Consider the following 26,806-nt stretch of genomic DNA (forward strand, 5'->3'; position numbering starts at 1 on the left):
ATATGTAGCGTGAACCAAACTGCTGCTGTACAAATCTCCTCTGGTGAAATTGCACTAGCTGCAATCGTTGGCGAAGCTACACTTCCAGTCAAATGCGCCTTAACAGAAACAGGGGACTGTGTACCACAAACAATATAGGATGATGAAATGGCCTTAAGGATCCAACTAGATATCGTGGCCTTGGAAGCAGGCGCGCCTCACTTAGACAAATGAATCAACACAAACTCGCTGATGACCTCTAGATAGCAAAGAAGCACTCGTCTCATGTCCAACTTAAGCAAAATGTGATCCTGTAGGTTGGAATGCAAGCAAACTGACCTTCTGATTCACATTAAATGCTGACACCACCTTCAGCAGAAAAGACGGAGCAGTGCATAGGAAGACTCCAGTCTCTACAATTCCAAGGAAAGGCTCTCAACAAGAAAAATCTTTGAGCTCCGAAAAGTGCTGCGCTGAAGTGCTTCCAGAAAACTGCCCTAAGCATCAAGACCATGAGGGACGCTTCTTCCAAAGGCTCGAATGGAGCCTCAGTGAGGCCTCCGAGAACCACACAGGGATCCCATGAAGGGAAAGGTGGTTCGATAGGTGGTTGAATATGAATAGCACCTTTCAGAAATCTGGCGACATCTAGAACAAGAGAGCACAGCAACTTGGGACTCGAAGCGAAGCCACTGTGAGACCACTGTCAAGGCCTACTTGAAGAAAGGCCAACACCACCGAAACCAGATTGGAGAACGGCTCCACACATTTTTTTGCTCACTGATGCTGGAAAGTCCTCCATGCCTTAGTGTAGGTAGAGACTGTAGTTGCCTTCTTGAGAAGGGTGGAAAGAACCACGGCTGAATATCCTTTGAGCTCTTACGCTTTACGTTCAATATCCATGCTGTAAGAGCAAGGTGATCTGGATCTGCCTTGCATACTGGACCCTAAGAAAGCAGGTCTGGATGCACCTGCAACTTGAGCACATGACCTGTGCGAAGACAAAGCAGTGACTCTTCCTTGTTGAACCACAATTTATTGAATGACTTGGCCTATCATGAGCCAGGGAAGAAAGACATACAACAGAAGGTCTTGTGGCCACAGTTGGACTAGAGCATATAGACTGCTTCCGGGCTCGAACCTTCAACTGAAGAAACAGTCTGCCTTCTTGTTTCTCACCGTCGCCATGAGATCGAAGTGGTGGATAATCCCAGCACTTACAATGGTCGGATATGCTATCGGAGACAGCATCCACTTGCCTGGATCCAAGGTCTGTCTGCTAAGAAAGTCTCCTTGAACAATGTCCACTCTCACAACATGTGCCACTGATCAAAACAACAATCATGGTTAGGACAAGATGAGAATCCAGACACTGTCCCAGATTCTTTATAGGGGGTTGATATAGAGCAACTGATCACGTGAAGGCACCTATAAAGAACCGTGCCTCCATGAAAGATAGGTGCCGGAAATATAAGTTAGGGTTTACATTTCCGGCACCTATCTTTGCCATGAATCGTGCCTATGTAGGCACTTTATGGCACCCAACGTCATTTCTGGCATTAGCCACACCTATAGTGGCGTTAAGCGCCATAAAGTGCCTACATAGGCACAGGTAGGCACTTTAATTTTACCATTTTAAATGGTGTTTCTCAATTAACTTAGACGCTGGTAGGGAGCGTGACATCATCACGCAGATGCCAACGCACTTCTGGGTGTCTCGAGCCGGGGACACTAGGTTTAGTGTGCCCCGGCTTGGAAAAAATTGCACACACTGATCTAGACTGTCCTGAGATTTCACTTTCAAATTGAAAACTTGGGTAACTACTTGATTATTTTCACGGTAAGAGAGACATAGACTTCAAAGAAATATAGTATGCCTTTTTAATTGGAGGTAAAGCTTCTTTAAGTATTAGCGATCTCTCTTCCAAATATTTCTTAAGGAGGTTAAGTTGAAGAGAAAACAGGGTGCTTAGGAAAATTTAGGAAAAGCAAATTAAAATCTCTCAAAGCGTCTTATTAACTAGGGCAGATTGTACCTTCTGTGATTCTAGCAAATCTGCTGCAACCTTTTGAATTTAAGTCTAAACAATATTTTTTTAACAGAACCATGTCTATTCATTGCAGTAGAACTAAAAGTTGTAACCACCTTAGTTAAAAAGGTAATAGCATAATGTTCCACAACAAATTAAGGGAGATTAACTGGTTTTACCAATGGTGTTGGTATCTTCAGAGTCTAAAGCTAATTCAGTCAGCAAAATTTGAGAAAAGGGAAATTCTCCTGGCATGCTATTTGAAGAAAATATCATCTGACAAATTTAAGTCTGTCCTTCCTATTCTCGTGGACCAGGAATTTCTGCCCTCCTCCTCAGCCACTGTACCTACTTGTAACACAGATGCTGCAATTCATCTTTGGCACAGAATGTAAACATAGGAGGAACAGGTGCTTGACAATGATCCAGGCTCAGTGTATAATCGGGTCTCCCCTGGCTGCAGCTTTAATCAGACAAGAAAAAACAAAGAAAGAAGAAAATCCCTACAACACAAAGTCAAATAACACCCAAAGGAAGGGGTGGACCAAGAACTTTCCTGCACACGTTTAGAATATAAAACACTCTCTTTGGTGAAGCACCAACAGATAAAAAAAACCCTATATGGTGGATAACCGCCTGCCTTAGGGTCACAAATATCTAAAAATCAAAACGAAGTAGAAATAATAATCAACATATGAAGAAATTAATAATTATAAAAGTCAGACATAAATGGAATTTAACTATGAAAAGCCAAGGAAAAGCACAGAAAAGTAAATAAGAGAAATATAAAATTAAAAATATGATTACATATTACTTCTATAAAACAGATCAGATTCACAATGGGACAGACAAAAAAAATGGAGAAGCACCACCAAAGGTGGTCCAAAGTCAGTGAATCAAACAAAAAAATCATAATGCAAATGTTTTAAGTAAAATACAATCTATAACAAAATAAAAAATGTGCCACAAAGTGAGCATGCCAATGCTTAAAAAACTGTTATATAATTATACTTTAAAAAGGAAAAATTATAAAACAGGGTGAACCTAGCCAGAGGAAACGAAAAATGCTTGTATCTGGGTGTAGTATACAGGCCCCCAAAACAGCAGGAAGACAGGGATATGGAACTAATCAAAGACATTGAGAACATCACTTTACGCGGGGACACGGTTCTGCTAGGGGACTTCAATATGCCCGATGCTGATTGGAAGACACTTTCCGCTACTACCAGCGGCAGCAGAAGGCTTTTAACTTCCATAAAAGGGGCGCGACTCAAACAAATGGTGCTGGAGCCCACCAGAGATCAGGCGACACTGGACCTGATACTCACCAACGGAGAAAGCGTTTCAGAAGTTTTGGTAGGCGATACACTAGCCTCCAGCGACCACAACATGGTATGGTTCAACATCAAGATAGGCTTCACTAGATCAAACACAGCAACAAAGATCCTCGACTTTCGGGGCACTGACTTTAAACGCATGGAAGACTTCGTCCATCAGGCGCTACAAAACCAAGCTGAAACCAATAATGTAGAGGCTATGTGGTCAATCCTGAAATGCACCTTGCATGAGGCAACAAACCGCTATATAAAAACAGTAAGCAAACGACGGAGGAAGAACAAGCCCCAGTGGTTCTCTGCAGAGATCTCGGATCTTGTCAAGGAAAAAAAAAAAGCTTTTATTTCCTACAAGCATACAGGAAACAGGGTGACAAAAGAAGACTATCTGACCAGGTCTAAAGCAGTCAAAGCAGCAGTCAGAGAGGTCAAGATTTAAACAGAAGAACAACTAGCGAAAAACATTAAAAAAGGGGATAAATCCTTCTTCAGATACATTAGCGACAGGAAATGAAACACAGATGGGATAGTACGTCTCAGGAAAACAGACGGGACCTATGCAGAAACGGATTCTGATAAAGCCAAACTACTAAATGAATACTTTTGCTCAGTCTTTATTGTGAGGCGCCGGGGACCGGTCCACAACTGCAGGCAAGGCAAACCTCGGAAGACCCATTTCAAAACTTCAAGTTTACACCCAGCAGCGTCCATGGCGAACTATCAAAACTCAAGGTGAACAAAGCCATGGGACCGGACAATCTACACCCCAGGATTCTTAGGGAGTTGTGTGATGTCCTGGCGGAACCGCTATCCGTGCTGTTCAATCTTTCCCTAAGTACCGGAAAAGTCCCCATGGACTGGAAAACAGCTAACGTCATTCCATTGCACAAAAAAGGTTGCAGAACGGAGGCTGTACAGATCCATGGTGAGACCTCATCTTGAATATTGTGTTCAATTCTGGAGACCACATTATCAAAAAGATGTGCGGAGAATCGAGTCGGTTCAGCGAATTACCACCAGGATGGTCTCGGGACTCAAGAACCTCCCATATGAGGAAAGACTGAATAAACTGCAACTATACTCGCTAGAGGAACGTAGAGAGAGGGGGGACATGATTGAGACTTTTAAATATATCACGGGCCGCATCGAGGTGGAAGACGATATCTTCTTTCTTAAAGGACCTTCAACCACAAGAGGTCATCCGCTGAAAATCAAAGGTGGGCAATTTCATGGCGACACTAGGAAGTATTTCTTCACCGAAAGGGTAGTCGATCATTGGAATGAACTTCCATTGCAGGTGATTAACGCCAGCAGCGTGCTCGATTTCAAAAAGAAATGGGATATGTATGTGGGATCTCTAGCCGGGTGAAGTCTGGGGGTGGGTCATTAGCATGGGCAGACTTGATGGGCTACAGCCCTTTTCTGCCGTCATATTCATATATTCTATGTTTCTATGTCAGATTTATTATGTCAAAAGATGCCAAGAGCAAAGTCTGCATCCAATAAAACCCACAAGGCGCTAAAAAACTGTATATTTTCAAGGAATAGCAAAAAAATAAAAAAGGAGAGTTAGATAAGGTAATAATAAAAACCATTAGAGAAACACCAGCATTGTGAATTCATAGCAATACATTCACTGTTTATGTTTTTATAGATATTTATGTTGACGTTTAAATGAATGATAAAAGATTAGTAAATAAGATGACAGTTCGACTGAAGGTACAAAAGGTAGTTTTAAGTTCTGTCTACAGTATAAGCTTTTTCAAGCAGTTTGAAACTGGCACAGTGTTCATTGATTTCCCACACTTTTGCAGCACTAGCAGTGAGACAGGGGTTTGTTTGGGTTTTTGCTCGAAGTACTTCACTTCTTGTTCCCCCTCCCTTTTCTTAAAACCTTCTTCTTTTAAAAAGTTTCTTTTATAAACTAATAATTGGCCCCATGCCTGTTTTTCTGTGGATACGTGCATACTTAATAAATGGCTCCTACCCACCTTCTTTTACATTTCTTCTGTTTGTTTTAGTTTTTAGTATTTGGACTCGTTGTATGGGTGTTTTTTTAAATAATGTAACCTTATTTTTTATCCCTCTAAGGGACTAACGGGTTCTTTTCATGCCAAATGTCGAGCCGCCCATAGGAATAGAATGGGCAACTCAGCAGCACAGCTCAGTAAAAAGATCCATTAGTAAAAGTACCCTGGCATCCTGTTTGCCTGTCTTGTTTAGACTGTAAGCTCACACAAGGAGGGACTGTCTCCTATGTGACTGTACAGCGATTCATACGTCTGGTAGAATTCTAGAAATAATTAATAGTAGTAAGTGTAGCATTCCATATTATATCCATTTAGTAGAATGGATTTGTTAACAGTAACAAAGAACCAGATTCTGTAATTGGCGCCTAAAGTTAGAAGCCTATTGCTTGTCTTTCACTCTTAGGCACCCATTACAGTATTGCACTTAGTGGAGCCTAACTTAATCTCAGGTGCCTATAATGTAGGCCAGGGTTTTAAAGGCCTACATTATAGGTGCCCAAGTCCTTTACAGAATTGTGCCTAGCGGTGCTTAGGTCACTCTCCTCCCCGAAACACATCTACTTTACTGTTAGGTACCTATCTTTTGTAGAATCATTCCTAAGAAGATAGATGTGGTTAAAGAATAGTTCATGTGTTAAAAAAAACCTGAGTAAAACCTAAAGTAGCCAAATGCTTGAGCCCATATGGATAAGACAGACAATAGCAAATACACTTTGGGGTAAATTCTATGAAGGGCATCTCAAGTTAGGCACCTATCTTAATTAGTAAATTGACTTCAATTATGAGCTTTAAGAAGCTCATAATTGGGAAAACAAATAAAATTAATTGGACAATAGTAGGCGCCTATACTGTCCATGTCTCTGTGGCTGCCCACATCACTTTATATTACTTTTAAAAGGGTATGCATAATTTTTTTTTAACTTGCTATACTGATTTGAACATATTTTATGCTATTTGTCATACTGTTTGCGATTCTGTGGCAGTTTATATTTTGCAATTTCATTTTTTTTTTTTTTAATGTGCACAGATTATTACAGCCTTTATATTCAAATGATTTTACTCTATATCCCTTGGTGGTGCAGCAGTTCTTTGCATCTCTTCTATGCAGTTTTTTATATCCCTAATTCATGGGATTGATGTCCTCATGTTTCCCCCTGTTTTAATATACTTTGCCTCACATCTAAAAGAAATTAAGTATGTGTAAACTCAGGTAAATTAATAGTGACAGTATAACCAATTGCTATGAATTCACAATGCTAGTGTTGGTAAAAACTTATGTTAAAGTTTTCAAATCTTAAAAATATTACAATAAATACCGTATATAATTGGGGGGGATTCCACATTGATCTTCCTACGTTTCCCTCTAGGACCCAATTTCAAGTTGGTAGGAAAATACAGGAATCCGAGCTCCTGGAGTTCATCCAAAGAGTTAGACCTTTCACAGTGTCCATAGCATAAATCGAGAATGATTTAGGTGTGCAATTGCTTTGCAAATAAAAAGCAGCATAAAATATTTGCTTTTCTTTGGAACTCCTGAAGGGACAGACAGGATGGAGGTATTTGTAGCTGGAAATACTCTCCACACAGTGGCTTGAAGTGTGTGTGTAGACGTCACAGGACATCTATTTGACCAGAGATACCAAGTCACACGCATTCAGCTGCCCTCACAATATCTCATGCAGCGTGCCCCTCTTCACACCGGTCTCCCCTCCCCGTGGTCTGACATCTCACCCGCGCCCCTGTTTTAACATGTCTCCCGGTCCGCGTTGCAGCACCTCTCCCTGAGAATCCTTCTACGCTCAAACGGATACCTGAAATCGCCCACCACCAATGCTCCAAGTGTCCTTCTTCGGTGACCATCCCCTCCGGCATAATCCCTCTCCCTCGGTTGCGTCCTGCTTTGCCGGAAACAGGAAGTTGCGTCGGAGTGAAGCAGGAGGAAGCAGTTGCTGTGGCGTTCACGTGCGAAGTAGGAGGCTCTCAGTGCAATGCTCAACTACTACGTACCTAGGTCCTCCAAGGTGTCCGAGTACCGCCTCCTATTCCCTTCATATATTCACCGTAGCGGCTCTTGCTGTTTACCTCGGCTGGTGCAGCTAGGCTCACACTGACACGTGCACGGGCTAGCAATATCAGAAGTCACCTGATCTGTAACTAGCGCATGCATGTTGCCAGGGACGGTTTTAGACATGCTTGGGCCCAGGACAGAAATTAAGGCGTCTTCCGGGCCCCTTACCTCCCATTACTACCATACAATAGAATTACTTCTTTACACACAAAACACAGAAAGACCTTTAAATTAATCTGAGACCTGATGGAAGGAGGACAATCAATGGGACAGTGTTTTACCGGGGTACAAATGATATTACAATGATAAAGTAGATAGAATTGGAGGAGGGGTCGTGCTATATGTTAGGGAATTGAATCAAAAACATTCAGCATGACACAGATAGCAATGTGGAATCTATATGGATAGAAATTCCATGTGCGAAATGAAGGAATATACAGGTAGGGTTATACTACAGTCCCCCAGGACAGAATGAGCAGACAGATGTAGAAATGTTTTCAGAGTTTAGGAAAGCTGGCAAATTGGGCAACAGTATAAAAGGTGATTTCAACTACTCTATACAAACATACTCTATCAAGCAATCTAGAGAGCTACCCATATAGGCTACCCACCAACAATAACCAGATACGTGAACAGATATTAACAAATTAAAAGAAGTGGAAGATAACATCAGTTAACACTTTATTGGTTAAAAAAACAAACTCCACTCCATTGAAAAAGATTTCTTCCATAAGCCATGCACCCTCATACAAATGAGCTGGTATTGGGAGGCTTAATTATCAAAGGGTAGGACACTCCTAATAATAACAACAGTCACAGATCAAAATGTTCATGTTCAAAATCATGCCTTAGTAAGAAACAGTCACTTAGATGCAACTCATGCTGTACTGGAACTCCCAAGCTTCACCCAGGGATCCCATGTCCACCAAAAATTAGCCACCTCCCTTGCTGTGGCTGGTTGGGATTCCAAAGCCCTGCCAATTGAAGACCACCTCCTCTGGTCTGACAGCCACAAATTTCCAAGCTCTGCAACTAGCAGCAGTGTCTCAGCTGCCATCAGTTGCAGAGCTTGAAGAGTTCTGGCCACCAGACTAGAGGAAGAGTTCTTCAACTGGTAGGGCTTTGGGAAGCCCACCAAGTTAGGTATTTATATTTTGCATTTGGGTAGGAGGCATAGGGCATGGCAGGAAGAAAATTTAGTGTTCGCCCACTTTAGGCTTATGACCACTGCCAACCTTCACTCCCCCATTAGCTGTCTGGTAAGCCACTGGACACAATACAAAGATCTGTGACATACATATCCCAAAGCTAACGTATTCCAGGTAATACATTTAAAATAAAACACTTTTTTCTATCTATGTTGTCTGCACATTTTATTTTTCCATCACATTGAGCCCATTTTTGTCTCTTTTGCTCTCCTCTGTCTTCTAATAATTCCCTTTCCAGTGGTTGCTGTCCATATGTCTTTTCTCCTCTCTCCTGTCTTGTTTCATTCCATCACTACTCTTGTCTTTGATATACTAATCTTTCCTTTTTAGCTCTTCCTGCCTTTTTTTTACTTTTCTACCTCTCCATCTACTCAAATTTCACCCTTGTCCTTTTTACTTTTCAGACACCAACTTTCCTTCTCCCTTTCTCATGCTCTAGCTCTCCCATTTCCCATCATGCCTTCTGTAGCCTCCTATTCCATTATATCATTCATCTACGCCTCTCTACTTACTATCTTCCTGTCATTCATCTCCTTGCCACCCTCACTCTCTCCCACATGATTCCTCAATTTCCAGTATATCCCTGCCCTCCATTCTTGTTCCTTCATAGCCTAATGTCAACCTACAAAGAAGTTTTTCTTGAAGCCTAATATGACTTTTAGTACACCACCCTATATCAAAATGAAATGCCATGGCTCTGATGGAGTTGATATGCCTAGGGGTTCCAGCCAGGCAGAATTAACACAAATGAAGGAGCCGATTTTTCTAATCTGACAGGGCTATGTACTAGTGCTACCCGATTCAGAGAAAAAATTTTTAATGCAGCCTAATGAATCAATTTTTCAATTCAGTTTGATTTTCCTGCCCAATCAGGTGTTTATTTCAAAGATCCTGGTGGGTTTATTTTATACCCAAAGCACAACAACTGGGTGTAGAGTAAACAAATTATTGTTCCAAAAGGTAATAATCACAAAAAACGTAAAGGGAACAATACATAGAAATTTTCAACACCTTTTTAAACCCGAATGGTGCTCAGAATCCACAAGTGGATAGGAAAAAGCTTTAGCATGGGGAATAAACCCCTAAGGCATTTTCACGGAATCTATCATTGCACCACCGATTTTGGTAGAAAGGTGAATAAAATGTCTCTAAAAAACCGGTGTAATAATTATTATATATCCATAAAGTGAAAAAATATCCAATACGTAAAAACTTCAAAACTGGTGAACTTAATTAAACTTATCTTAAATGTCCATGCAGCGATGATCTTGACAGGTTCTGACGCGTTTCGCCGAGATAGGCTTAGAAGGCTTCTTCAGAGAACCTGTAACGCTGTGTGAAAGATTCAGTTTGTAAATCCAGTTTGTAAATCCTGGTACAGAAATGAAATGAAAGGTTTTTTCCTCTGTAATTAAGTTCACCAGTTTTGAAGTTTTTACGTATTGGATATTTTTTCACTTTATGGATATATAATAATTATTACACCGGTTTTTTAGAGACATTTTATTCACCTTTCTACCAAAATCGGTGGTGCAATGATAGATTCCGTGAAAATGCCTTAGGGGTTTATTCCCCATGCTAAAGCTTTTTCCTATCCACTTGTGGATTCTGAGCACCATTCGGGTTTAAAAAGGTGTTGAAAATTTCTATGTATTGTTCGTTTTGGGTTTATTTTATAGCCTTTTCACCCACCCCACGCCTGCCCTTTCCAACCCCTCACTGGCGCTGTTGTGTAAACAAAAAAGACTTTTCCAGTCTCTGTTAGATCCTAGCTCATGCTCGCTAACACCAGCTCTGGAGGATACATATTTCAAATCTGACATTTTGTAATCATAAAACAGAAAATAACATTATTTTTTCTAACTTTTGTTGTCTGGCCAAATTATTCAAATGTTGGTCCCAGGCTCTGGTTTCTGTTTGTCTTCCATTTACTCGCTCACCAGGGTCTCCTGCCCATTTTACATTTTCTTCTTTCTCCTTGCTCACCTTCCATTTTCCATCTCTGTACCTTCCCTTACACTGCCATATCCAATGAAGGGATGCAGTTCTGAACCAGGGCAAGGTCAGCACATGGGCCAGGTCAGCACACTGATCTAGGGCCTTGTGTTTTGATCCGAGGCCTTGTGAAAGAAGTATGGATCCTTTCTCATTCCCTCTCCCCTTCTACTACGTAGACAAAGCAAGGAAAATGTTTAGCACATTGTGACAGAATGCTGAGGCATTCCCCCCTCCCTTTTTGTCACAAGATCTTTGTCATATATTAACCTGACCCAAGTCTACCCTTATTTTATTCCTTATCTTGTTTAACTGTTTCTGATATGGGCAACAATCAGACTTTGCCTATGTGCAAAAGCAGGCCCTGAATTTAAGGCTAATCACGAGGTGCTTAAGGAGCATGCATTATAACCTTTGGACTGTCACATGCTATAGTAAGATTATAGACATATTAAAAGTATACATAAGGGAATCACTTTACTGTAACTGTTATGATGTATTCAGATGTCACGTGAGATAGTAGCTTTGAGAATCACATGAGATATGTAAACATTGTGACTTACCTTGTTATAATCCTCACTGTAAATGCATGATGAAATTGTAACCTTGCAAAGCATTAGCTAAGTAATTAAGGGAGTTCAGATACTCAATAAAAGGGTGAGAGGCCATCCATTAGGGTTGCCTCATCCCACTCTGAGCCTTATGTGAAGCCTCATTCCTACAATCCAACATCTCTTTCCCACTGTCTACCATCTCTTTCTGTGCTGACTGAATCTCACTATACAGCTACAACTCACTGTACAGTATTGGCCATGAATTTTCTCAGGTTTTTGTGCTGAAAGCAAGGACTCCTTTGAGGTTGTCAAGCACTATTGCACTCACTCTGAGTTATTGGTAACTGTAAGAGGCTCCTATTCAGCCAATCCTTATTTCTGTAATTTTAGCATTACCAGCCATGCTCTGTATTTGTTGAGCAACTTTCTTTAATAGCATGAAATAAAGAATAAACACTCACAATTGATGACTTCAAGGCAGTTCAACTTTCACAGAATTTTCTCACCCTACCAGCTTTCCTATTCAAGCTAGGAGTGTGTCCACACCTTGTGAAAATAACATTGTTCTTCAGACTTAGAGAATCCATGCTGTGTTAGATTGTTAGAAATACAGGATGAAAAACCTGGTGGGAGAATAATGCTAACTCGGGTTCTTATCCAGCCATGCGATCTCAAATATGGGAACAGTTCTCTCTCACACTGGAGAAGAAGGACGGGGCTTCAGCTCTTTGAATGCAGCCTAACTCTCTCGGAGAAGCTAGGCCCTCTGGGAAATTAAGTCCACAGAGCTCACCTTACTCATACATCTTAACACAAACACTTAAACTTGTTCTTATATAAAAAAACTGAACAAATGTCCATATAAAGTGGGGGCAAAACACTCTTCTCTCTCTCTCTGCCTTGTGCCCTTGGTCAAACTTCTCTATTCTCCATTCAGCATCTCTCCCTTCCCTCCATTATCATGTGCATCGTTTTTTTTCTCTCTCCCCATGCATCATCTCTCCCTGCCCTCAACTCTGTGTTCAAAATTTCTCCCTCTCTCTTCTCTATGCATGTCTCCCTCCCTTCCATCATATGAAGAATTTTTCTCTCTTACCCCTTTCTGCCTCTGTTGCATATCTCCCTTCCTCTCCTCCAACACATGTCCAACAATTCTTCCTTTCTTCTCTCTCACCCCTATGCAGGAGCTTTCCATCCCTTCCTCTCATCCCCCTTTGCAGCAGCTTTCCATCCCCCTGTGAAGCATTTCCCAACCGACCCAACCCCCTCCCCCCACAATGACATCGTCAGGCTTCCTAAAGAAGCAGCAGTGGTGAATGTCTGTCTGTGAACAGGCAGTTTGCAGCCTGCCCTGCCAGGGCTTCCCTCGACTGCGTCATCAGTGATGCAGCAGAGGGAAGGCCATAGCGGGGCAGGCCACAAGCAACCTATTCAGAGTGCTGCCTCTGCTTGACATCCACTGCCACTGCTGCTGGTTTAGGAGGCCCAGAGGTATGTCAGATCTCATTGGTTACTGAATGAGTGAGCTTGATTCTTGGGAAAAACGAATCAGTGAATTGATTCGAATTGGCAAATTGGGCAGCATTACTGTGTACATCTAACACAGCTACAGAAATATAACTGTCTTAATTTAATCAGTACTGTGTTTGCATGCTTTCTGTTTTCATTGTGTTTCCTAAAACAAACACTGAAATAGTAACTGACAATCATCCTAACTTTTCAAATAGGAAAACTAACCTACTGCCATAACCTTTGCTTATTTTGTTGAAATGAGAAAGTTTTCCTAGAAATTTTTCCTCCTGTTACTGTAAATGGGGCAGTCATCTCTCTCGCAGACGGCTGACTCGTGGCAGCCGGCAGCTGAGAGTGCTTGGCCAACCAGGAGCCTCCTCCATCCGCCTCCTCTGCTCTGAAACAGAGAAATGTCTGTGCATCCCCCAGGAAGGTCTCTCCTGTCCAAAACTGCCTGCAAACGCTCCTACAGCCACTTCATCCCCAACTCTGGAACCAACTCCCCACACAAATCAGATTACAGAACTCATTGATGACCTTTCGGAAAGCTGTAAAGACCCTCCTCTTCAACTAAAATTCCAACTGCAATCAACCCCCACCGCCCCCTAAAATTCCCCCTTCATCCTGCAGTCACTTCTCCATTCTTAACCTATACTTAAGTTGGTGCATAGTCTTTGTACTGTCCAAATGTATCCCACTGTGAATGTTTGCTTGTAACCTGTTCTGAACTACTGAGAGGACAGGATAGAAATCGAATTAAATAAATAAATGAGGTGGGCCGTCAGAAAGATCTTATTGCTGACCTACAAGTGGGTTCATTCTGCTGCCCCTCAATATTTCTCTTCACTTCTCTCTTCTTATGCACCTCCCAGAGAACTCCGTTCCTCAGATAAGCCGCTCTTAGCTGTACCCTTCTCCTCCACTGCCAATTCCAGACTTCGTTCCTTTCATCTATCTGCCCCCTATGCCTGGAATAAATTACCCGAGATTGTCCGTCTATCCCCTTCCCTTCCTGAGTTTAAAAGTAGACTGAAAACCCACCTTTTTGATATAGCGTTCAATCCTTAACCCTACTCCTCTGCCCTCCAACCCAGCCAGCTGATTAACCGTTCCCCTTAACTGTATCTATGACATCCTATTTGTCTGTCTTGGCTGTTTAGATTGTAAGCTCTTTTAATCAGGGACTGTTTTCTTCTTCTTTGTGACTCTGTGCAGCGCAGCGTGCGTCTGGTAGTGCTATAGAAATAATGATAGTAGTAGTAGCTGCCCAATCACAAGGCAGGGAGCGCCAGGAATAGGGGTACCAGATTTTCCCAAAGGAAAATCTGGACCCATAGCCATACCCCTAGCCCTGCTTCCAGATGTGACATCACCGTGTTGCATGCACGGATGCCCCTTCCTGATGCGATTTTGACGGGAAGCTTTTCAACACCTGGAAAAAGTGCCAGGTTTTGAAAAGGAGGACATGTCCGTGGAAATCCGGACGTTTGGTAACCCTAGCCAGGAGAGTCAGTGCAGAGGGGGAAGAGCCAGTCGGAAAGCCCCAGACAGCAGCAACCAATCCAGAAGAGTGGCACAAAAAAAATTGTAGTGCTCCTGCCTGGCAACAAACCTTGCACCAATTGGGTGCCAAGAAGGAGAAGAACCCCGAGGATGGCTGGGAAGAGGAAAATGAAGGTCGGGTGTGGAGGAGAGTGAAGTCATGCTGCAAGAGTGAGGAAGAAGCAGGCTGACTGGATAGAAGAAGAAATTCAGACAAGCCAGGGTCAGAGCAGAGCTGCAGGCTACAGGAGGATGGGAACTGCTGAAAGACCCACCAGTTGCAGGGAGCCTGCCAGAAGAGATGAGACATAGGGGATAGCAGAAGTGGGAGAGCCTAGTTGGAAGAGGGACTGGAGGAAAGACCTGCAGGAGAGAGAGAGATGCTTAAAGGGGGAGAACCTGGCCACAGAAGCCCACACCACAGGAGAGACAGCGAGATGCTGGGAGCAGAGCCAAGTAAGGGACCTCTGCAAGAAGAAGAAAAGAAGGCACAAGCGAGCCACAGTCTCACCCCTCTCCCCATTGAACTTTAGCTGGCGGAATCTGCCCCTGAGAACTGCATTCAACCCTGCCTCAGAAAACTGCCTCCAAGCCTGCCTGCTGAGACCTGTCTCGGAGCCTGCCTTTAGGGTTAGTGGTAGTCAGACAGTATTTAAAGTGAGCCTAGTAGTTCACAGGTTGCTATGAAAAATATCTTTAATGCTGAGCCTCTACAACCTCTCTCTCAGGACCAGGGTTACTGAGGATTAGGCACTAGGCCAGCATTCCTCCCCTCAAGGGTCACCTGTGGAGTCTGATCTCTAAGAAAGTTCTCAGAGTTCAGCTGCCGTTCCTTGCTGAGGGATCTCTTGCCATCAGTTGATCGCGGCAAAGGAATTCTTTTTCAGCTGAGCCAGCAGGACTACCCGAAATCACGCTTTGGAGAATCCCACTGGCTCATATGATTGGTGTGTGGGGGGGAAATACCCCTGCTATGATTAGCTGAGCTGGCTGTGGCAGAGGACCCCACAACACGTACCCCCAAAATCGGCAGGAGGGATGTCTGCTCCCTCCTGCTGCCAACCCCCCAAAGAAGACTGGCAGGAGGGATACCCATTCCTTCCTGCTGACACCCTCCCTGAACCCCTAACATCCCAACCCTCAATACCCCCCTAACACCCCTAAGCCCACCCAACCCCCCAATCCCGTACCTTTTTGAAGAATGTCCGGCTGGAGGGAGGCTCCTTCCCAGTGCATCCTGCGATGCAATGAGCATGGCCTAAGACTCCGATTGGGTTTGGGGAGGGTGTTGGCAGGAGGGAGTTAGCATCTCTCCTGCCAGGCTAAAATTGGGAAGGTTTGAGGGATCGAAGGGTCCAACGACAGAGAGAGTGGGCCTCCCTCCTGTCAGACTACAATTGGGGAGGTGTCAGGGATTCGGGAGGGTCAGTGGCAGGAAAGAGTGGGCATCCCTCCTGCTGGGCTACAATTTGAGGGCGGGTCGGTGATTAGAGAGGGCTGGTGGCAAGAGGGAGTGGGCATTAAATTTCAGGGGTACATATCGAGGGGGAGTTTCCTCTACTGCAACTGGCTCAGCTGATGGTGTCAGGGGATTCCCCCCCCCTCCACAATCAGCTTAGCCAGCCAGGACTCTCCGAAACTCGGCTTTGGGAAGTCCTACCGGCATAGCTGATTGGAGATTCCCTTGAAATGTAAGCCAGTATTTTGCTGGCCTACATTTCAGGCATCTGTCACAACCCTAAGGAGATGCTTAGGGCCACTTAAACTCACCCAAGGCCACTTCCTGGTGAAACCTTGCCTTGGGTGAGCTTAGGTGTCCCTACCTGTCACCATATACCTGCGACAAACACCTACAGTGTAGGCATCCTGTCTTGGGGATTTTTTTTCTAAAAACATGCATCCTGATTGGCTGCCAGACACTGGTAGGACGCCTACTGCTGCCTACAGTCGGGATGCCCATTTATAGTATAAGCCCTGAAATGTTATTTATGGACAATAAATCTTTAAAGAACTTGGAGCCATCTTTGGTGCATATATATTTAAAAAGGTTATAGTTTTATTCATCAATGTCCCATCCACACAAGACCATCTACCTTCAGGATCATAGGAAATGAAATGTACATTGAAATTTTACATTTTTCTGAATAAGCGTTACTACTCCATTATTTCCCAATATCGGGTGCTGCATAAGATTGACCAAAATAGTTTCCAGTAAGCTTCTGGTTGTTAATATGAGTCACTTGTAAAAAAAATATGTCCGCTTTGAGATGTTTTTAAGATATAAAAGTATTTTTTTTATATTTGATTACATGGTTAAGTCCCTGGACATTCAGAGAGACAATATGAAGCTCAACTATCTTGAGATAAATGCTTGGAATTGATTAAAATATGTTCTTATATATAAAGACATCATGAAATAAAAACAGAAAGAAAATTATCCACATTATCTTCATAATATATAATAGAAATAAGAAAGGTAATGAACTTTAAGAACTGTAAGCTATACCTTATGGGAGCACAAGAAGCCATGAATGGCGCATGAGAGCTACACCGACCTCCAACTGTCAGAAATATGCATAAATCACAAGAATAGCAACTGTTTGAATTAAACTGTTCGAGTCATAGGAGCAGTTTGTTCTTCCAGAAAAACTCATAAGGATTCTGGGCTGTCAAAGAATTTTGTAACATTTTTGTAACATATTGTTCTCCTATAGATTTTATAAGGGGTCTCATTTCAAGGACGTTTTTCCTTGCTTTAGCTGTGTTTTTTGCCAGGTCTAGTGTTATGATTTTTTTTCCCTTGTGAATATGCTTTAGATGATTGCAAGATTATATCAAGAAATTTTAATACAAAGGGCATTGGGTATTTTGCATCCTTAATAGGCCTGGATGGGATTCTGCATTTTCTCCATCTCCAATGTAACTTGTAAAAGCAGATCTTGTAAAAAAGAGATTAGGATCTTTACCTTCAGCATTTTCTGGTATTCCAAGAATCCTTATGTTATTTCTTCCTCTCTTTAAGAGATCCCACATACCTATCCCATGCTTTCCTGATAATGGTTACTTTGGATGGGCAGACTGGATGGGCCATTTAGTGTTTATTTGCCATCATGTTTCTACATTTATATAATATACTTTAAACAATGCTTTACATTCTGTGTTTCTGCAAATAAATCTGGGAAGTTACTGGCTTCATATCTCAAACTTAATAAACACAGGAAGCCCAAAAAATTACACTGACATGTGCCCTTTAATAATGTTCTTCTAATCAAAGGTTTTACCACACACAATTTCTATTACAATATCGTTTAGAAATCTTTTTTTCTGATTCCAGAACTTGGCTGCGAGGCAATATGGGCGCGTAATTGCTTTGCTCTTCCCTTAGAGGCACTTTCAGCTCAATTATCAGTAAATTGGAGTACTGTTTCTTCCCTAAAAAATTGGAAATTCTTTATTATGTCAGTGGGGAAAACAAGGCTGGAAACTGCATTTGCAGCAACAGGCACTGCTAAAAGATCTAAGCCTAATCCTCCTACACCCTCTAAGGTGCCACTGCCAAAGGATTCTTCAGACATCCTGGAACAGCTGATGGTAGAGTCACAGAGTATAAAGGAACTGCTCAAAAATAACTCTATCAAGCTCTCTACAGTTCAAGAAGAAGTAACAAATCTTTCAAAACTGCTGCAAATCTTTAATGCTTGTATGGAAAATTTAGAGCACCAGGTAACTGAAAATGAGACAAGCCCGATTCAATGCAGTCAGAATATAAAATTATTATGCGTCTGACTAAAGAACTAAAGGATCTTAACAACAGGGGCAGAAGGAAAAATACCAGACTATTAGGTCTTCCAGAGGGAGCTGAGGGTGCTGACTCTATCAAGTTTTTGGAGGACTTTATATCAAAAATACTCTCCCTGAATTTCAAAAAACCATTAGAATTTGAAAGAGCCCACTGTATACCATTACGAAAAAAAACAACAGACATAATGGCCCTAGACCTTTAGGGCTCCTTTTACTAAGCTGTGATAGCGGTTTTAGTGCAAGCTGAATTGCCGCACATGCTAGACCTTAACGCCAGCATTGAGCTGGCATTAGTTCTAGCCATGTAGCGTAGGTTTAGCACATGCTAAAATCCTGCATGTGCTAAAAATGCTATCGCAGAATAGTAAAAGGAGCCCTTAATCTTTAAGATGCTTCGATTTCCACAAGCCATGGAAATATTAAAGGCTGCTAAAGAAAAAATAAACTTAAAATAGCAAGAGTCAAGAATTTTATTCTGACCTGACTTTGCAAAGGTCACAGCAACTGTGAGGAAACAATTTTTGCTACTCCGCCCACAGCTGAGGCAGATGGGAGCAACATACGGGTTGTTATACCCAGCTGTGATGAGTGTTACAATAAAATTACAAGAATATGTGAACCAATTTTTAGATGGAATGTCATAAACTTTGAAAAGAAGAGACTGAGAGGGGACATGATTGAAACATTCAAGATAATGAAGGAAATAGACTTAGTAGATAAAGACAGGTTGTTCACCCTCTCCAAGGTAGAGAGAATGAGAGGGCACTCTCTAAAGTTAAAGGGGGATAGATTCCGTACAAACGTAAGGAAATTCTTCTTCACCCAGAGAGTGGTGGAAAACTGGAACACTCTTCCGGAGGCTGTTATAGGGGAAAACACCCTCCATGGATTCAAGATAAAGTTAGACAAGTTCCTGCTGAACCAGAATGTACGCAGGTAAGGCTAGACTCAGGGCACTGGTCTTTGACCTAAGGGCCACCACGTGAGCGGACTGCTGGGCACAATGGACCACTGGTCTGATCCCGGCAGCGGCAATTCTTTATGTTCTTATGTGGTTTGACTTTATAAACTTCGAAGATCATATTTTATTTTATTACTGACTCTGGTGAAAATGTTTTTAATTTTGGGGGGAATGATAATGGCTGCTTATTTAAATGGCGATTTTTATACTGAAGACTGAATGGACACACTGGATTAATGAGAGTTACATGGGAGGACCTTTATTTTGTGAAGTTGGAGTTAACATTCTAACTTTCCATTAACGATGTCTGTTTAGAATGTTCTAAATGAATATTGAAATGGCTCAATTAGGTGGGCCAAGATGTCTGTCAGTTATATATTTAACACTGGAAGCTGAGCCACTAATAAAGATTGTCTGCTGGATGACCAGCTCTCAAAATGGAGACTGGGTATAAAAATTGTCAAAGCTTTAATACCTGATTAATTTAATGAAATCTGAATAAGGGAAATACTTAATTGTTGAGTTTCCTATACATCAAAGGTCATGGCAGAGTTTCTGGATCAGGTGTGACATGAAACAAGATTGTCAGCATCGGAAACAACCAAAAATGACTTTCTTTGAAAGGCTGGGGACAGGGCTCATTTTGAAGCTTACCATTTCTGTGAGACACTGTGAGGATCGGGGAAGACGTGCAGTATGGAGTAACATTCTGTTACGCTGATAAATGCTATGGCTTCTATGGCTATAAGGATATATAAGTTTAAATGTATAATGTCCTTTTAAGATAGCATTTCTATCTAATCTGTATGAAGGGGTGAGTAGTTATGGAATTATTTAGGTTTAATGTTTTTCTAGATAGTTGCGTGGTAAAATACGAAAGAAGGAGAGAATGAGGAAGTGTGGATGGCTATGGTGTGATTGTGTATAATATCAGTGGAAAATTTTTTTCCTAAGCAATATGATGTAAAAGGAAGTATATGGTTTGTCCTTTAGTAAGTATATATAATACAAACCAGATGTAAGGCTACCTTATAACTGCATAATCCATCATATAAATTATTTTGTTATTATGTGTGTTTAGTGAATTTGATTGTATTAATTGACTTAATATTATTGTCAGGGATTAATACAATTTTATTGCAGATTAGTTCTCAAAAGGTTTAATTTTTAAGAAGATTGATGTAAGGAATTATTGGATTCTTACTATATGCTGGTAATATCTATTGTCAATTGTAGTTTAAATATTTATCTGTTCTGAGAATTGCAATTGATAGTTAATTTCAATACTCTTCTAAAGGATTAATAGGTAATAATTTAATTTTAGATTGGTCTTATTCATTATTTTATTGCATTTGTTCATTCTGAGTATAGGGACTAATGGGTTACTAATTATTTTTTGTTTTTATTGTTTTTAATTGCTTTTAATTAATTGAGATTCTACTATAATTAATATTTTGGTGACAATATTGATATTGTTAGTACTAGTCCAATATATATTCACTAGTTAAGTGCTAGATTTTGACTATCAATGACAGATATTTATCATACTAAATGGAGGTTATTTCTTATGAGGGGTTTCTGGTTTAGGAATAGATATATCAGTTTGCTTATTCAATAGATGATAAATTATTGAGGCTTTAATTTTACCTTAATATTTGTATTTAAATATATAACCTTTGAGGTATAAATAGATTGTTTATGAGATTTTGACTTTTTAAAGGGAATAATTTATTATTTTAATTAATTGATAGTATAATCATTTTATACAAAATGTTAAAGATCATATATATAGAATGTGATATTGTTAACCTCATAGTAGAATAATATTTTATGAATTCACTGTGTTTAAGATACTAGAGGGATTAAATTAAAAATTTCCGCTACTTTGTTTTCCGGATTAAGTAGCTAGATAGGAAGTAATGCATATGGTTTAGCTGAAATCCCAGGGATTAATAATCTCAATTTATATGATTTTGTAGTTAAGTATAGTTGGGAATTATAATTTTCATTTATTAGTAAATATTAAATGTAGATTAATTTTGGGGGAGAATTCAAAGTGCTTGGGGGAAGATAGTAATTGCTAGTCTATGCGTGCACCCAAGTTTTTGTCTGATTTACAGGGAAGGGATAGGGGAGTGAATAAGGGGATTTTTAGTTTCAGATTCTGGATGTGTGTAGAAAGATTAGTTTTAATTTCAGCAAAAAGGATGTTTTCCATTTTTTAGTACCTGCATATAAAAGGAAATGGCTTTAAAATTATACTCATTGCTCTCCTAAGACTATTTTTTTAGACTTAGAGAAGTGACCTTCTTAGGAAGTAAGATTTCCATGTTCCCAGACATCTAATAAACAACTCAGACCAGGAGAAGGAGGTTCTTTGAACTAAAGCAACATGTGATTTCACTGGGAGCAAAATTTCAACTCAGATATCCCTGTAAATGTATGATCCTTTTGGATCTGAATTCCTATGTATTTTTTTAACCCTCCCAGTTGCAATTCTTTCTTGAAGGGAAAGGGATACCAATGCATAGTGCTTCAGTGTAGGGCAATCTTAATTGACTCCAAGTAGAAAAAGGTCCAGTTAATAATTTGATGAAGTATCACTACAAGTATGGTTTATATTTCATATTATCTTATTATTATAATTCTCTCTAAGATGTGAATTGTCTCCCTCCTATATGTAGGCCAGGGGTGTCAAAGTCTCTCCTCGAGGGCCGCAATCCAGTTGGGTTTTCAGGATTTCCCCAATGAATATGCATGAGATCTATTTGCATGCACTGCTTTCATTGTATACTATTATAAGAGTTTGAGTTAATGTTAACTCTTTAGGGTCTTATGGCCTGTGATTTGGTTTTCTTTGTATAATTTGATGGCTAAACTCTTTTTCTGTTACATAATGTTTTATTCATCTATGTATATAAATCAAATAAAAAATATATATATTATACTCATTAAATGTATACGGACTCAATCACCCCATCAAAAAGAAAAAGATTCTCAACTTTCTGAAAAAACAACAAGCAGATATTTATTTTATACAAGAAATCCATTTATCTGCAGTGGAGGTGGCCAAATTGGAAGGAGGGTGGATAAAACATTGTTTTCTCGCTCCTGCAATAGGAAAAAAAAGCAGGTGTAGCAATCCTGATTAATAAGAAAATTTCTGCTAAGTTTTATAACTTTTGGGCTGATCCAATGGGTAGATGGCTCTAGAGATGTTAATATGAATTCAGGAAAAGATACCCTGATGCTTCATAATATTTACGCACCTAATCTAATCAGGCGGATTTCTTTTAAAAACTCCAACAAACAATTCTGTCACTGGCTATGACTAATTCAATCATAGCTGGAGACTTCAATGCTGTCATTGATCCAATAATGGATAAACAACCGAGTAGACAATTAAAATCATTAGGTCTGGATAATATTATACATACATGTGGATTAAAGGATATATGGCAGATTTTTCATTTTAAAGCTCGAGAATTTACATTTTGTTCCCAAGTTCATAAATCATTTCCAAGAATTGATTATTTTTTTGTTTCAGATCATTTAATTCAACAGGTTACAAAAGTCAACATAGATCCAATCATTTTATCGGATCATGCTGGAATTTGGATAGAATATCAGTTCACTGAAGAAGATTCTAATAGACCTGTTTGGAGGTTTAATAATGCACTGCTTGCAGACTCAAATAAATTCAAATAAAAATGAATGAGTATTTTCAATTCAATACCTCAGAGATCTCTTTGGAGACTATATGGGATACTTTCAAGGCAACTGTAAGAGCGCATGTTAGGAAAATATTTAGGGCTCCTTTTACTAAGGTGTGCTAGCATTTTTAGCATGCGCTGCCCCCTGCACTATGCGTAAAAACTAACGCCAGCTCAATAGTGGAATTAGCATCTAGTGTGTGCGGCATTGCAGCGCGCACTAAGCATGTGCTAAAACTGCTAGCGCAGCTTAGTAAAACGAGCCCTTACAGCCTCTTTTACAAAGCCGCGCTAGTGGCTTTGCTGTGCTAATGGCCCTGAAGCCCATAGAGATTTAAAGGGCTTCACAGCCGTTGCTGCGTGGCTTTGTAAAAGAGGCAGTTAGATTAGAGTTCTCCAATTTGGAACAAATTATTTTGGCTTTAGAATCACAATTGGCTTTGAAATGGGAACAAGATACTTTGAATACTTTGTTGAAGGCTAAATATAAATATAATGAGGTTTGCTCACAATCGGCTAGGAAAGATTTGTTTTGTCAGCAAGTGGTGTATTATGGAAACTCGAATAAAGCAGGAAGAATATTAGCTAATTATCTTAAAGCAAAAGAAGAGTAAAGATTGTGACCATTAAAGATGAAAAAGGTAAAATTTATACCCACATTGCGGATGTTTTAAATCAATTTCTGGATTATTATAAAGATTTCTTCTGAGCTATATTCAAATAAAGAGAATGAAGTAAGATAATTTTTAAATTCAATTAAAGGGCCAAAAATTCCAGAGCATATAAAATAAAAGCTTGAGGCGCCTACCGTATTTTCGCGGATATAACATGCGCGTTATACGCGTTTTTACGTACCGCGCATACCCCTCGTGCGTTATATGCGTGAGCGCGGTATACAACTTTTTTTTTTCAATCCGATCGGCATCCCTCCTACGAACCGGTATCCTCCCCCCCCCCCGCTCACCCCTCCCCCGCGATCCTACATCCCCCCCCAGCACCGCAAAACATGCCTTACCCGATTGGGCACCGGCACCAGCACCAATGCACAGGATGTGCCAGTGCCAGTGCCCGAAGATCCTCCCTCGTTGGTTTGGGTTGGTTTGGGCTGGGCTGGGCTGAGCTGGGCGGTGCGGTGCAGGAGAGATCCTCCTTCTTCCTGCGCCGGGCTGGACTAGGCTTTGAGCATTTGCGCATGCTCAAAGCCTTCTGGTCTCGCTCTCTCCGAGATTTCGAGAGAGCGAGACCAGAAGGCTTTGAGCATGCGCAAATGCTCAAAGCCTAGTCCAGCCCGGCGCAGGAAGAAGGAGGATCTCTCCTGCACCGCACCGCCCAGCTCAGCCCAGCCCAAACCAACCCAAACCAACGAGGGAGGATCTTCGGGCACTGGCACTGGCACATCCTGTGCATTGGTGCTGGTGCCGGTGCCCAATCGGGTAAGACATGTTTTGCGGTGCTGGGGGGGGGGATGTAGGATCGCGGGGGAGGGGTGTGTGACGTGAGCGGGGGGGGGGGGGATGCCGGTTCGTAGGGGGATGCCGGATCGGATTGAAAAAAAAAAGTTGTAAACGCGGGTAAGCTAGCGGGGGGGAGGATGCCGGTTCGTAGGGGGATGCCGGATCGGATTGAAAAAAAAAGTTGTAAACGCGGGTAAGCTAGCGGGGGGGAGGATGTCGGTTCGGAGTAGGCGGGAGAGGTTTTAGCATGCGCGGTATACGCGTGTGCGCGCTATATTAAATTTTTTTTACATAGATTTGTGTTCCCCGCGCGCTATACCCGTGTGCGCGTTTTACACGGGTGCGCGTTATATCCGCGAAAATACGGTATATCTTTTTCAAACTCCAATCAGCATTGAAGTCTCTCAGAGCTGGATCCGCTCCGGGTAGTGATGGATTCACAGTGGAGTTTTTCAAATCATTTCAACCTATACTGTTACCTCATTTTTTAAAAATTATATTAATCACAACTGACGAAGGGTCAGATATCAAGTACTATGGCAGAAGCTTTAACAATTGTTTTGCCAAAACCAAACAGAGATCCCATGTTGGTTTCAAGCTACAGGCCTATTTCTTTAATTAATGTGGATGGAAAAATTTTGGCTAAACTATTGGCTCTAAGGTTGGCTAAGGCTCTCCTTTACATAATTGGAATGCACCAAAACGGGTTTTGGTGCTCAAAGACATTCTGCATATAACACCAGATTGGCACTTCATATGCTTAATTTAGCAAAAACAATAGATGATCTGGCTTTCTCTGTTTCCTTAGATGCAGAGAAGGCCTTTGATTGTGTAGAATGGACTTTTATGTACCAAGCAATGGATTGGTTTGGGATAGGTTCTGGATTTATTCGAATGATTCAAACCTTGTATAGTCCCCCTCAGCTAGATTATATATTAATAATTCATTCATTATAGCTTGCCGGGTCTATGTTTCCAGACAGATTTTCAAGGGCATCAGGCTGCTAAGTGGTATAAATTTCTGAATATTTGGCGAGAAAACCTAAAACAAGCTTGAGAGACATTTGGAGTATAGAAAAAAAGCAGCATATTTCTGCTACGCAATTGCCACGGATTTGGACTTGGAGAATGAGATGTACAGCATCAGCATCTATGAGACAAACTTGGTTCCTTTTGTTGTATAGAATTTTTTGGACCCCAGTTCGTTTGCAAAAGTTAGATAATTCAAAGTCTAATAGATGATGGCACTGTCATCTTGAAGTAGGGACACTAGATCATTTGTTATTTTATTGTCCATTGATACTCAATTTTTGGAAATCAATTTGTGGTACAATTAATTTAGTATTAGGAGTCTCTATGCCATTGTCCTATGACGTGGCTTTATTTGGAACATTGTTGACACCTAAGAGTCCAATCGATACATATAAAAACAGACTTCTTCTGATTATGACCGGGGTGGCTATACAACTGATAACTAAAAACTGGAAAAACTATGATAGGTTAAACCTTTCTTTTTGGTGGGAAACACTATGTTTGTGTTACAGGTATGAAAGAATGAATGCAGAACAATTGGGAAACAATAAAAGGTTTAAAGAAGTATGGGGTCCATTGGAAGTATTTGTTAAATAGAAGATGGATTAAATTGGTTAACTCCTTAATTCCTGGATTTCTTTGATTTCTACACACATCCAGATAGGCAGGGAGGGAAAGGGGGGGGGGAGGGTGTAAGATAATTTGTATTAATATTTGTTCAAATACAAGTGCTGTTATTTGTTATATCTGAACGTATATTTGTTTGCACTTTTTATAAGTCTTGAAAATTAATAAAGATTTAAAAAAATAAAATCTTTCTCATACATTCAAAAATAGTGATAGTGAAGTGCTCAGCCCACAACCTAAAGTGTTACATTAATGACAAGCACAGGCTGCCAAGGGAACCATCATTACTCTTCACAGTTCCCAATCCACCAGAACAAAAGCATGAAAACTATGAAGAATAATCACTTATCTTATTATTCTTCATAGTTTTCATGCTTTTGTTCTGGTGGATTGGGAACTGTGAAGTGTAATGATGGTTCCCTTGGCAGCCTGTGCTTGTCATTAACAGGGCACTTTAAGTTGTGGGCTGAGCACTTCAATATCACTATTTTTGAATGTATGAGAAAAAAAAGTTTAAAAAAAAAAATCTTTATTAATTATCAAGACTTACAAAAAGTGCCAACAAATATATGTTCAGATATAACAAATAACAGCACTTGTATTTGATATTGTAATAGAAATATAATGTGTGTGTGGTAAAACCTTTGATTAGAAGAACTTCATATCTCAAAGACAAGAAAGTTAAACAAAGAATAACTGCCATAAAAACTTCTGTGTCATTATTAACATCATCGTCTGATATCCTTTCTGCATTCAATAAATCTGATTCTATAGCAACAATTGAAGATATTTCTTAATTCATCAAATCTATTAAACTGCCCAAGCTATTCGTTCACTCATGTGATCTTCTGCAACAACCTATTTCTTATGAAGAGATTGTAGCAGCTATTTAAAAAATGGCCTCATCCAAAGCACCTGGACCTGATGGACTTCCAGCTGAGTTCTTTAAAGTTTTCAACACCCTTA

General features: G+C 40.7%; 1 protein-coding gene across 4 annotated transcripts in view; it reads right to left on the reverse strand.

The window, feature by feature from the left end:
• SETX (senataxin) overlaps window positions 1-7,469 on the reverse strand; it is a 156,776-nt gene extending 149,307 nt beyond the window's left edge. For 3 of the 4 annotated variants that reach the window (XM_033960296.1, XM_033960293.1, XM_033960294.1), the window contains exon 1: window positions 7,185-7,374. The gene's annotated coding sequence lies outside the window, so the exon portion shown is untranslated. The other variant, XM_033960295.1, reaches the window with a different exon arrangement.
• Between the last annotated feature and the right edge of the window lie 19,337 nt (window positions 7,470-26,806).

The sequence above is a fragment of the Geotrypetes seraphini genome, chromosome 10 (assembly GCF_902459505.1).
Source record: "Geotrypetes seraphini chromosome 10, aGeoSer1.1, whole genome shotgun sequence".
Taxonomy (NCBI): domain Eukaryota; kingdom Metazoa; phylum Chordata; class Amphibia; order Gymnophiona; family Dermophiidae; genus Geotrypetes; species Geotrypetes seraphini.